Source organism: Choloepus didactylus, chromosome 2 (genome assembly GCF_015220235.1).
Source record: "Choloepus didactylus isolate mChoDid1 chromosome 2, mChoDid1.pri, whole genome shotgun sequence".
Taxonomy (NCBI): domain Eukaryota; kingdom Metazoa; phylum Chordata; class Mammalia; order Pilosa; family Megalonychidae; genus Choloepus; species Choloepus didactylus.
Window position 1 is genome coordinate 216,710,586 of NC_051308.1, and position 13,374 is coordinate 216,723,959.

General features: G+C 51.9%; 1 protein-coding gene across 1 annotated transcript in view; it reads right to left on the bottom strand.

Moving 5' to 3' along the window:
- ZNF362 (zinc finger protein 362) overlaps positions 1-5,624 on the bottom strand; it is a 37,495-nt gene extending 31,871 nt beyond the window's left edge. Inside the window, exon 1 of the mRNA XM_037827805.1 lies at positions 5,009-5,624. The gene's annotated coding sequence lies outside the window, so the exon portion shown is untranslated. The remainder of the gene's footprint in view (positions 1-5,008) is intronic.
- Between the last annotated feature and the right edge of the window lie 7,750 nt (positions 5,625-13,374).

Sequence of the window (13,374 nt, forward strand, 5' to 3'; positions counted from 1 at the left end):
AAGAGGGCAGGAGACAGTGAGGAGTCATGCGTTCTGGGTGCACTCATTCATTCATTCGTACAGTCAACACTGTGCACCGAGGCTGCCTGCCCCCAGAGAGCATCTCGACCCAGTGGGGGAGAAAGAGGCAACTGAAGCCACGAAGCCAGAAGGTCAGAGCACTGGGCAGTCATCCCACTAACATCCCTTCCCAGGCGTTATTCACAGGTGCGGTGCAGCACTTTACACTTTGTAAAGAGGAAATCCTTCCTAGGAATGAGAAGTGCCTGACAGTGGGAGGATGGGGGTCCTGATGAAGAAAGGAGCTCTCTGACACTGGAGGGGGTTTCTAGCAAAGCTCAGTGGGCCTTTTGTCAAGAATGTGGGAAAGGGAATCCTGCTCTGTGCAGGGACCAGGTGATGGTGGGCTTCCCTTCAACAGCTGTCCCCAACAAGTAGGGGTGTGGATGAGCAGGGGCTCTGGGACCAGAGTGCTGGGTTCAAATCCCAGCAATGCCACTTACTAGCTCCCTGAACTCAGGCAAGTTCCCTAAACTCTCTATTCTCTGATTTGATTTCCTCATCTGTAAAATAGGGGTAATATCGTTGAGGATTAAATATGTTCATATTCATAAAGAAGGTAGCCTGGTACAAAGTAAGCACCCTGTGCCACTTAATAAAGCAGTGAAAGTCACTTTGTTAGATTCCAAATCCAAGACTGGATCACGCTAAGATTCCAGTGTCAAAGGGTCTAAGGTTCTGAGACTGGAAGAGTCAGGAATACTCAGGTTCCATGATTTAATCATCTTATTATTTCCTAACAGCCCTGAGCCTCCTGGGGGAAGGTGAGGGCGGGCCTTGGTGTAACTTCATCTGCCACGCCCTGCCCAGCAGCCAGGGCCGCACCACACCTGGGCCCCATAGCATTTCCTCACCTCTACAAAAACCTGCCCCAGCCACACCCTGCCGTGGTTCAAGCACGTTCCAGGGGTGCCGACAGGCAAGAAATACAAATAAGCAAATAAAGGAGAAAACTTCAGATACTGATAAGAGCTGCAAGAGAAAAAGAGGCTGATGTGACAAAAGAGTGACAGCAGGAAGCTACTTTAGAGCTGTGGTCAGGGAAGCCCCTCTGGGGTGGAGACATCTGAGTAAGACCTGTAAAACAAGAAGGCACCAGTCATGCAAAGATACAGGGAAAAGCATTCCAGGCAGGGGAACAGCAAGCACAGAAGCCCTGCAACAAGCAATGCTGGTGTGGCCGGAGGCAGTGAGATGGGCAGAGGGAGAGCTAAAGTTGAAAGAAAGGCAGGAGACAGACCACACAGGGTCTTGTGATCCCAGAAAGGACTTTGGATTTTTTCTTCTTCTAAATGCTTAGGGAAATATTAGAAGAATTCCAAAAGGGGAATGACAAGGCAGAGGAGGGCTTTCAGATTGGATCATTTCATTCCATGATGATTTTCAAAATCGAGGGAGGGGCGGGGTGGTAATCAACAATCCTTCTAATTTAATTGGTATATACTGAGCATCTACCATATGCCAGGCCAGGGCTGGGAGACATCCAAGACACTGCCTTGCTATCACTCCCAACAACCCATGAGAGATTCACAGAGAGCACCCCATTTTAGAGATAAGAAAACTCAGGCTCAGAGTAGGGGAGGTCACACACAAGCCATGTGGCACAAAGGGGCTGATCCCAGGACCCAGATCTACCACCTGTGTAACTCTTCTGGTGTTTCCAAGCTGCCTCTTCTTCATGAGACACTCCCTGAGGTCTCACGTAGGCTCCCAGAGAAAACTGCCCCGGCCAGAGCTTCATACACCTGCAGTGTCATCTCTTCTCCCCTGTCGGCTTCAAAGCCCAGAGGATGGCACTTTGTACCTTACATGTCAGTGTCCAACCTATGCTGGGTGGGCCGAGGAGTAGATGACTGGATGGATGGGTGGATGGACAACTACTGAAATAACTGACAAACTAATGAATGCACAATGAAAGAACTAACTGACAAACTAATGAATGCACAATGAAAGAATAAAAAATACCTAGCAACTAAACGAATGAATAAACTAACCAGTGGCAGATGAATGAACGAATTAAGGAAGGACTGAATGACTCCTCACTGGACAGAGAGGCAAGGTAGGGAAGTGTCTGCCCAGGGGAGGGCTGGAGCCAGGCTACCTTCAGACCTAGTCCAAGCCTTACCCACCTACCAGCTTCCTCCTCTCCTCCTGGGGCCCCCTCACCTCCATTTCCCGAGACCCCAGAGAGCCTAGTCCTCAGCCCCTGGGACAAGCCCGGGTCTCTGTCAGGTGTTTGCCATTAAGAGTGCCCAGCCCTTGCCCACCAGTAACAGCAGCAATCACTCCTCTCCTGGGCCCCACGGAGCCTTGGCAGTGGATGGGATGGTTCACTCCTGCTCTGAGGGTCCCACAACCTCAAGTGCCCAGAAGGAAGGGAGAGGGGAGGCCTGGCTGGGACCCGAATCACTGGGTGACCTCAAGCAGTGGCTTCCCCTCATGCTCGCAGACGGCCTCTCAGGGCCTTCCTGCTCAGGCACTCTTTGGGGGGGTGGGCCTCTGGATTTCTACACAGTCACTAGGGTTAGAAGAATCTGAGACATCAAAAACCAGAAGGCGGAATATAGTCCTATCCACAAGCACCAAAGACGGCAAAGGAAAAGGTCTGTATCACGAGTCTGCGGGCCTAATTCAAGCCCTCCTCTGCCCCTGCTCAACCTCTCCAAGCCTCCCTTTCCTAAACTCAAAAATGGAGATAATTATCCCCACCTTGACCAATTTCGGCCCTGCAGAGTTTCTGGGAGAACTCGAGGTGACAGCAACCATGCACCACACTGTGCAAACTGTAAAATGTGATTCACTAAGAAGGGATTATGATGCGGGAGGGTAGGCAGTGGGGGCGTGCTGTCCCACTCTAGTCCAGTTCTGTCCAAAACGAATCTTCCAGGGACCAGGGATCCCAAAAGAGAACAGTGGAAAGAGCCCAGAAGTGGGAGCCTGAACCTGTGTGTCCCTGTCTCAGCTCTCCTTCTAACCAGCAGTGTGACTTTGGGCAAGTCACTTACACTCTCTGGACCTCAGTTTCTCCATCTGAAAAATGCTCGGCTTGGTACCCTGTGGATCAGGTATGCCAAGTTCTGCAGCCCTGGACCCCAGCCCTCAACCCTGACTCTGCCCAGGGGAGCCAGGACACAGGTCAGCTCCTGTGAGACTGGAGGGGTCTCCCCTCCAAGAGATGATGAGGCAGGTGGTGGGCAAGCTCAGCAACAGAGCACAGGGTCCTCCCAGGACAGATGGACTCTCCCAACAGGGGAAAGACCAGACCCAACCCTGCCCTGGCACCTGGGGCAGCAGCAGCCACCCAAACCTTACAGACCTAGTCTGCAGAGCCCCACTGCAGCCCGCAGAGCGGGCAGGCCTGGACCCATTCGGAGAGATACTTCAGGAACTTAACCGAAGTCCAAGCTACCTCCAACAGTGGAGCCTCCAGAGTGCCAGGGCAGGGGTGACAGAAAAGGGTGAGAGTGCACCAAAAGGGAGAGGCTCAGATCATGGGGACTTGCAAACCGGAGGCCCCTCATCACCAGACAACCTCTACTGTGCCTCCCCTCAGACAGGACCCCTGGGGCTGCACGCCTGCACCCAGCCAAGAACCCACCACCAGGCACCACCAGATGCCAGCCCCGGGCTCCACCAAGCCCATAAGGCCGGGCAAGAGGCTCTCCAACTGCAAACCGCTAAGCACACTTGCCCAAAGATTCCAAAAAGCCAACCCCAGCACCCAAGACAAGATCTCCACTTACAAGGAGGCCCCCAGCCACCCATAAAGGAAACAGGGCCAATAACCCTACCACCACCACCCTCCACCCCTACCCCCCACACACAGCTCTGGGAGGTCCACACTGCCCAGGGGCAACGTGGGGGAGGAGCGGGGTTATCTCCTCAAAGCCAGGGGTCTTAGCTGGAAACCCTGGGCCCACTCTAAGCCCTCACTATATCCCTCTCCCCCAAATCTTGAGAAACAGTTCCTTAGAATGCCATTTTTGTAGAGCCTCTTTCAAAAGATGTTTCTCATTCTCCCCAAACCCCCATCCCCAACCCTCCTCATTTCCCGGTGCAGCTCCGAGAAACCGTCAGTTAACTTTTCCCCCAAATCCTGCAAAGGTGGCCGGCTGGGGGGAAGAAATGGGCCCCGAGATACTTTCGCGGCATTTCACCGCCCTCCCCCCACAAAAAAAGCTTAAAGGTAAAAAAAAAAGCTTAAAAAAAAAAGAAAAGAAAACTTTCGGAGTTAACTTTAAATTCCCAGCCCTCCCTCCCAAATCGCTCAGTGGCTTTTTTTTTTTTCTTTAAAGTGCAATTGCATTGTGTCTCACCTCCCCGAAAGGCTCGCGACTCTCGCCAAAGAAAAGGAAAAAAGCCAACCCTTCGGGTGCCCCCTCTGCTTCCAGCCGCCTCTCCCACATTCTCAGACAGTTTTATTAAAATTTTCAGACAAAAGAAAAACAAAAATGGCAGCCTGGCTTATTTTTAAAACAGGACAGGGACGCCATATTCTGCAGATCTGCAAAAAAAGGGAGAAATCCGGCGCTGGCCGCCCCACCGGGCCGGCTGCAAAGTGCGCGAACCGCGCCGTTTGCAATCCGTTTATTTGCATTAAGCCCCATGAATCATTGTTTACCGGAGAATTGCAGCAGGTTTGAATAGCCCGGCTTAAGAAAACACACACACACACACACACGCACACACTCGGAGACCAGACCCAGACACGCCGCCGGAGACACTTCCTACCCCGCGCGCCGCCGCCGCCGCAGCCGCTCCAGGCCCGGCCCGAGGCACAGCGGGCCCCGGGCCCTCCGAGCGCCCGGCCCGCGCTGACAGCACCCGCGCCCAGGCCCGCTCCCCCGCCCGCAACTCGGCGCAACTTTCCCGCGGGCGGGCGCACGGGCGAGTGCCCGCCGCCGCCGCCGCCGGGCCCGCTCCCCGCGCGCCCCGGGCCCGCACGGACCTGGCTGTGTGGTGGCGGCTCCGGGACGCGGCCGCAGCCCCGCGCCGGGCGGCCGGAGCAGGGCCGGGCTCCGGCTCCGGCTCGTGCGGAGCCGCGCGCAAACCTTCCGGGTCGCCTGCTGTTCACTTCTGGGTTCTGCAAGCGCCGAGGCGGCGGCGGCGGCGGCGGGCGGGAGGCTGGGTCTGCAGCGCCGCGCGGCCCCCCGTGCGCTCGGCGAGCCCCCGCGCCAGGCGCCCGCCTCCGTGGGGGGCCGTGTCGGGGCCCCGGCCTCTCCGGCTCCGCAGCCCGTTCGGCCCCGGGGGTCCCGCGAGTGGGCAGCGCCCGGCGCAGGCGACGGCGCGCGAGGGGAGGGGGCCGGGCGGGGGGCGGGGGCGGGCTGCGTGCTGGGGGCCCCACTCGGGCCCCGGGGCCTCGTCTGGCGCTCGCCGCCGCCGCTGCCTCGCGAAGTTGCGCTGCGCCCCCCGCCCGCGCCGCGCCGGAGGCAGAGCCACAAAGGAACTCCGCGCCCCCCTCCGCCCGCCGGAGCCGCGCGGGGAGGGCACCGGCGCCCGGCCCTAGGACAGCCCCTTCCCCAGCGCGGGGGCTCCCGGGGCCCCGGCGGCCGCGGCCATTGTCCCGCCCAGGCCTGGCCGCCGTCTCGCCGCCCCCCTCCCGGGTGATGGCGGACTGGGGACCTGGACTTGGCGGGCCATGGACCTGACCGGGCCGTGCCAGGAGGCCCCTGGGGCCTCCTTTGCAGACGGCAGGCTAGAGGGGACCGCAGAATGGACCCCCACACCTGAGAGGCTACAGTCATGCTCAAAATCCAGGCTGAGACTTTTTTTTCTTTTCTGTTCTCCTCCCCCCCTTTCTTTTCTTTTCTTCCTTTTTTCCTTTTTTTTTTTTTTTTTACAGGGGGACGAGGACACGGGGCTGGGGGCAGAAGTTTGCACTGGCCAGGCCATCCCTTCCTCTGTAGGCTCCGTCCCTCCCTGGCCCTAGGCCCGACGCCCACGGTTGGGGCCACCCGAGGCTGTAGCGGCTCTTCTTGGAATCTATCAGAAGTGGCACCGGCTGTCCCCCAGCTCCAGACCTCAGAGCCATCTGTATATGACTCCTCCTCCGCCTTACCCTCCCCAGCCAATCAGTCACTAAGTCCTCCTGATTCGCCCTCCCGGGCTGTGGCAGCTTCCAAACTTCACTTCCACCTGAGGAGACGGCCTGTCCCTGGATCCTTTCGCCACCGTCTCAGACTTCCCTGACACTTGCTGCCACCCAGCCTCTGCTCTGCAATGAACTGGGGCTGGCCCTGCCCTCAGGGAGCACCCAGTCCTCCCAGGAAGGACACACACCTTAAAAAAAAAAAAAAAAAAAAATCTGCCAAGTTTTGCACATCCTCCAGAAAGCATGCCCCATTTCAGTGCTGAGTGCCTACTAGGTGCAGCTCTGGTTGTCCCAGAGCACAGCTGAGAAGACTGACCAAGTCCTTGCCCTCACGGAGCTTCTGATCTAGCAAATGCTGTGAACAACTTGAGGGAGGGCCCCTGTGTTCTGAAGCCCCAAGCATACTGCCTGGCACCGGGCAGGGGCACAGTAAATATGTGTGGCATAAATTAGTTGGAATTACGAAGTCCTGTGCACAGACACAGAAATAGGCTGTGGGGTGAACCAGGTGGGGAGGAAGGAACCTTCCAGTTTCCAGATAAAAGGGGGTGTTAAAAGTAACAACCCACAGGATTCTTGAGAAGTTCAATGAGATAATAAATTAATAAATGGGGGAGGAGATAAATCTCCCAAGCAGAAAAAGTCCAAATAATTTATGTAGATATTCCACCTTCAAGGAAAGGGGATCCCAAACTCCCCACTCCTTAGGTGTGGGCTGCACATAGTGACTTCTTTCCAAAGTGTATAGTATGGGAAGGGAAAAAAAAAGAGTCGCTTTGCATTGGAGAAAACTACTTCAGCCAGGTGTGATCAAGGCCAACCTTAACAGTCATAAATCCTATTGAGAGTATGTACGCTTGAAATAAGTGATGAAAGTGATACTTTACCTCTGTGGCCTTCCCCCTAATAACCCATAACTCCAGACTTACTGTGAGAAAAACATCAAACTCCAACAGGGAGGCATCCTACAAACTACGTGACCAGTGCTCCTCAAAACTGTCAAGGTCATTAAAAACAAAGAAAGTCTGAAAAACTGAAGAGACATGACAACTAAATGTGGTGTGGTATGGTGGACGGGATCCTGGAATAGAAAAAGGACATTAGGTAGAAACTACAGAAATATAAGAAACTATGCACTCTAGTTAATAATAATGTTTCCTACTGGTTAATTGATTGTCGCAAATGTAACATACTAATGTAAGGTTAATAGAAGGGAAAACTGGGTACAAGGGTATATGAGTACTCTGTACTATCTTCTCAGTTTTTCTGGAAATCTAAAACTGGTCTGAAAAATTAAGTCAATTAAAAAGAAAAAAAATTTTTTTAAAGTACCAACTCACAGCATTGTTAGAAGTTCGATGAGATAATGCTTGATACGGCACCTAACACATTCTAAGGGCCCAACAAATGTTATTATATCATCATCATCATTATCATCATCATCATCATCATCATCATGGTTCTGGCATTCCGAACTGTATATGCAAAGGCATGGGAGTTTGGAGTGGACAGAAGACAGAATCCTGAAGGCCTTGCTTGCTGAGCAAGGGATTTTAGAAGGGATTTATGGTGGGAGAGTGATATGAGCTGGCCAATGTCTGTCTCACCAGCCTCCTCTCTGACCACTCCCTGCCTGGAAAGCTATGCTCCAGCCAGACAAAATGAGCTGCTGTCTGAGGCTTCACCATCTCCCTTCTATGCCTTTGCACATGCTGTTCCCTCTTCTTGGAACACTGTCCCTTTCTCTTTCACCCCACCTTTCCTGGCCACCTTCAATTCATTCTTCAGGTTTTAGCTTAGATATTCTCTAAGAACCCTTTTGGAATCTTCTAAGATACTGCTAATATGGTCTGAATGGAGTCTGTGGGGTGAGGTGCAGGGAATCAGGGATACAGAGTGAACTCATCTCCTTGCCTCTGGCACCCACAGCCCTCTCTCCGCAATCCTGCCACACTAGAGGCTACCCCTTCCCCAAACACACTGTGTGCCTTCGTGCCTCCAAACTCTGCTCATGCCGTTCCGTCTGCCTGGGATCTTTATTCCTTTTCTTCCCATCTCCTAAATCTTTGGTGAATACCTATTTATGAAAAAAAGTCATCTCTTCTGTGAAGCTGTCCTGGATCCTCTGGATGGAAAGAGGCATTTTCCTCTTGGTTCTCAAGAGGACCGTAGCCATCTGGCCACACTGCTGGCAAAGTATTTACCATAGTGCATCAGAATAAAAGTTTGCTGAATGGATGGACAAATGATGGGATGGGCAGTAAATCCACACTCATCCTCTCTACTTCTGCAGATCATCTGCAGCCTCTTCCAGGAAACCCTCCATGACTGCTCCAACCCATTGCCCTCCCTCCCTCTTCTTTAGCATTTACAATTTAGCCCCTAATTGTATTTAAACTGTTGGGTGCATAAGTATCTGTCCCTTGGATTAGAGTAAATTCTTTGAGGAAGGAACCATGTCTTACATTTTCCGTTTTTTCACTCATTCACTCACTCAATGAGTAGTTACAAAGCACCTCCTACTGTGTCTCAGTTAGTGCCCCATGCACAGGAGACGCAGCAAACAAGACCCAGGCCCTGCTCATAAGGAGCACTGATCAGTTAGGATAAGCAGGCTATGCTGCAGTAACAAAGAACTCCAAAATCTCAGTGGCATACACAAGAGTAGTTTGTTTCTCACACAAGCCACATACCCATCTGTTGTAGTTACTCAGAAACCTGCACTGAGGGGTCCCTACCATCTTACAGCTGCACTCACTGTACCATGTAGCCTTCTCAGTTACCATGGCAAAGAAGAGAAGCTGAAGTTTAGTGCATTAGTTTTTTACTGCTTCGGTCAGGATGTGACACACAATACTTCCCCTCACTGTCTATTGGCCAAGACTAGTCATGTGGTCCTGCTCAGCTGCAAGGGGGGCTGGGAAGTGCAGTGTTCCTCTGGAAGAAGAGAACTAGACATCGGTGAGTTCTCCCACAGGCTGCTCCAGGACACAGACTTTAACAAATAAGAACTCAATTAGCTAATTAATTCTTGTAAGAGCTACAGGAGAGAGGTTTGTGATATTAGGGGAATGGATAAGAAAAGATCTGGGAGTGCTTCCTGGAGGAAGGGACATTTAAGCTAAGACCAGGGAAGGGATGAAAGAAGAGTACTTCCAGCAGAGAGAATAGCAAGTACAGTTTCTGAGTCAAGGAGGTCCTTGCCACATCCAAGGAACAGAAAGGACAGTGGAGCTGGAGTGGAATGGAGTGTGTGTGTGTGTGTGGGGGGGTGTCTCTGAAATGACACTGAGGACTAGATGTCCCAGGTAGGCCCTGGTAAGGATTTAGGATTTTAGCTGAAGAACTATGGGAAGTCATGAGGAGGTGGGGAGTTAAGAGAGAAGTGTTGTGGTGAGACTTCTTTTCAAAAAGCCCTTGTTTCTGCTGGGTAGAGAATGGACTGGAACTGGCTAAGTGGAGAAACAGGAAGCCAGTGAGGAGACTTTCTAAGTCTTCCAGGTGAAAGATGGTGGCACTGGCAGAGGTGGACGGAAGTGGACATATGTGGGACATATTAAGGCCTCAGTGTTACGAGGACTTGGTAACTGATAGATGTGGGGAGTGAGAAAGCTGGAGCTGCCCAGGTGACTTCCAGGTTCTGAACCACCACCCCCACCATCCCCAACTGTACCTAGGCCAAGATTCCCCTCCTTTAGTCTTTAGTAAAATGAGCCGCCCATTGAACATGAGGTTGCCTCAATGGCCACTGTGTGGAGAGGAAAGATGAGTGGAAGAGAGTGAGCAAAGGTGCAGTGGGGGTAAAAAGTAACCAGTACTTTGTAAAGCACTGGAATTAGTGGAAATCTTGGAACACCTTTGGATTTCCACAAGCTATGAGATGGGAAATTCCGGTCAATTTCTATGTCAATTTCGGAAGACTAGGAATTCAGGCTCCAAATGGAAAGAATGTGGTAACTGATTAGCAATGTCTGCCATAGGCAGGGACGGTTATCCCACAGGCCAGCCTTATTCAGGGGCTCCCAGGTCTACAATTTAGCTTAGTGTTTGCTTAGTAGAGGGTAAAGACTGTGTCTTAGTCATCTTTGTGTCCCTAGCACCCCTGGCACCAAATATAGGTTCACACACACAGTGCATTTTTGTTCAGTGTCTCTAATTTTTAAAAAAAAATTTTTTTTATTAGTGCAATTGTAGATTTTCAGGAAAATCATGCAGAAAGAACAGAGTTCCCATATGCACTCCCATCCTCCAGTATTCCTAATTTATACCCCATGTGAGACCATGGATATAGTGAAACAAGTTCAGGTTTTAGAGAAGCCGGACATGGGCTTGAATAACAGCTTAACTCAGTCCTTCTGAGACTCAACCTTTCCTCAACCATGTCCAGTATGGATTGTCATGAGGGTTAACATAAGATGGCAATAATTTGCTTGCACAGTGCTGAATAAATGTTTATGCACACATGCCAATACAGTCTGATGTTTTGCCCATGGCAGACATTGCTAATCCATCACAGAACCTTTCCTGCTGGAGCCCAGATTCCATCAAATGCTTCTTTTCAAAACAGCACTCCAGATAAAACCCACCTGCTAGCCTTACTGTTTTCTCTCTTCTCCCTCCCCTTAGCCACGTGAGAGGCTCACAGAGTGGTAGTTCTCCTCAGTAAAGAGCCTCATGGGATGAATGGAAGACATGGACAATTCTTTGGGAAGTGATGATGCTCTGTAGTGTGGTGGAGCCAGAAGCAAGATACAGGAGGAGGACCAAAAGGGTCTAAAAGTAAAGTGTGTGTTTAGAGAAAAGCATGTCATCCATCTGGTGGGTTACAGGGTAGGAGAAGAGTAGCAGGGATGGCTGGGACTGAGAGTCTCTACAGGGCAGCTGTGGAATGGAACCTTCAATGTGTGGGGAGCAAAGCAAGGAATTTGGCACTGTCTGCAGGTAAACAGAGATGCAAACTCCAGAGGCACCCAAGCTTAACCCAAGGAATGGAAATAATGGTGGAATCCCAGGATCCACAGAGACACTTGGGAAGTGATTCACTCAGCCTCCTACCAAATGCCTCTGCCAAGGCCCACCCCTCCTCCTCCTCTTCTGCTCTCACGTTAATCTCCCATCCCCCACCACCCACCATCTGCCAACAGACCTCTCCCCCTCAGCTCAGCCAAGGCCCTCAGGCCAACAGGTGGGTCTCTTTCTCCATTTGCAAAGCCCAAAAAAGGAGGCCTTCGGAGATCTTTACTCCCCCATCCCCATCCCAGGACTCAGCCACTGTCACCAGAAAATTCTTCCTTTATCAGGATCACAATCCCAGCCTGATCCTTGCAGGCCATCACAGGGACTTCCAAATGACCACACAAAGCCTATAGAGAATTCCACCCAATCTGTCATGCAACCAAATGAATTCCTGCAGCCTGGAGTCTGAGGGGAGTGGAGGGATGGGTGAGGGCACAGATCAGAGAGTTCTTCTCTGGTGAAGGCTTCAAGAGAGGCTGATCTAGCCTATATCTTAACGCTGCAACCTGAGTCCATTTCCTCCCGTCTTCAGGAATGAGATGGAAGTAGATGTGGCCGAGGAGGGTGGGAGGGTAATGCAGAGCCAGTAGCAAGTCAGAGCCCCGACTAGGCAGGGCAGGACATGTGGAGCTGGTCCTGATTCTGTTAAATCCCTGAGTGAGCTGGGCAAGCCGCATTGCGTCTCTGGGCCTCAGTTTATCATCTGTGAAATGGGCCAGTGGTACCTGAGGCAGGTTGTAAGGGAAGAGTGTGAATGCTTTGAGGTCGGACACTCAGGGTGCAAATATCAGTTCCCACTAGCTGTAGGACCTGGGGGGAATCTCAGTCTTCTCATTTGTAAAATGGAGATAATCATTCTCATTTCATAGGGCAGTGTATGAGGATTAGAAACAGTAAGCACCACCATTTACTACGTATTTGCTCTAATCCGGGCACCTTGCTGAGCTTTTGATGTGCATGATCTCACCCACAGACCACCAAGCACAGTGCCTGGAACATAGTGGGTGCTCACTGAGGGCTAATTCCCTTTTCCTATAGGATGTGAGGTCTAAGGAGCTTTATCAACCCTGGATCTCCTTTGGAAAGTGAGGCTGAGAGCAGTAACTATTTACAGCCCTTCCCTGTAGCTGGTCTTCTACAGTGCTAGGAGCAGCTCTGGACCCAGCTCCCTTTTATGACTGGCCTGGGGACTGCCAGAGTAAAAGGGCAGAAGTGCCATAATCAAAGGGCAGACAACTACCTTTCCTTATAATCACCTTTCGTGGTAATTAAATAATAACGGCCTCTTATAGGCCCTGAGAACTCAAAGCAGGCAACATTGATAGCATCTGGTTCCTGTCATTGGTGCAAGGAACTGTGTGGCCACAGGGACAGGATGGGGAAATCAAGGCAAAGAGAGTGCCAGAAATCAGGGCACCAGAGTCAGGGAAAAATCCTCAGAGTGACAGACGAGGGGGTCTGCAGTCTGAGTCCCCACCTCACCACAAACATGCTGTGTGCTGTGGTGCTTCTCTCCCCTCTCTGGGCTTCTGTTTCCCCAGACACAAAATAAGATGGTGCCCACACTTGACCCTGCCATGAGCCCATTGTTCTAGGCTTCAGTCTGTTCATACACAATACTGGGCAATCCTGTTTGCACATTTTGGGTTGCAAGAGTCAGAAATCCGTCTCAGGCTAGCAAATAAGCAGGAGAGGGGGGTTTCCGGCTCAGAGAATCCAAGAAAGGGTTGAACAGCCAAGCTTTGGAAAAAGCAGAGTCTCGGGAACAATTGGGGTCAGGGACTAGAATATCTCCCCCTTCATCTCTCTCCTGAGAACCACAGCTTTGTTCTTTCTCCTCCTTTCTCCAGGGGGCGAGCCACATGGGCACCAACAGCTGCCCAAACCTGCCGGTCAGAGCTTTGGCCACCTCAGTGAGTCCGCCCACCAGAACTCATTGGCCGGGCTTGACTCAGGGGACCACCCTTGACTTGATCAACTGCAGCCATCAGGGAAGGGTGCCTAACATCCCTTGGGGAGTGAGGGATGGAGAAAGCACTAGTATGGCCCAGAAGGAAGTAGGAGCACTGGGCATGCAAAATAGTAGTTCACTAAAACAAAATTCCTGCAGGAGTGAAGGGAACATGTCATAAAACAGGAGAGGACAGAAATCTCCAGGCATGCTGAAATGCTGAGGCTCACCTGGAAGGGGAATGGGGAGAGCAGTT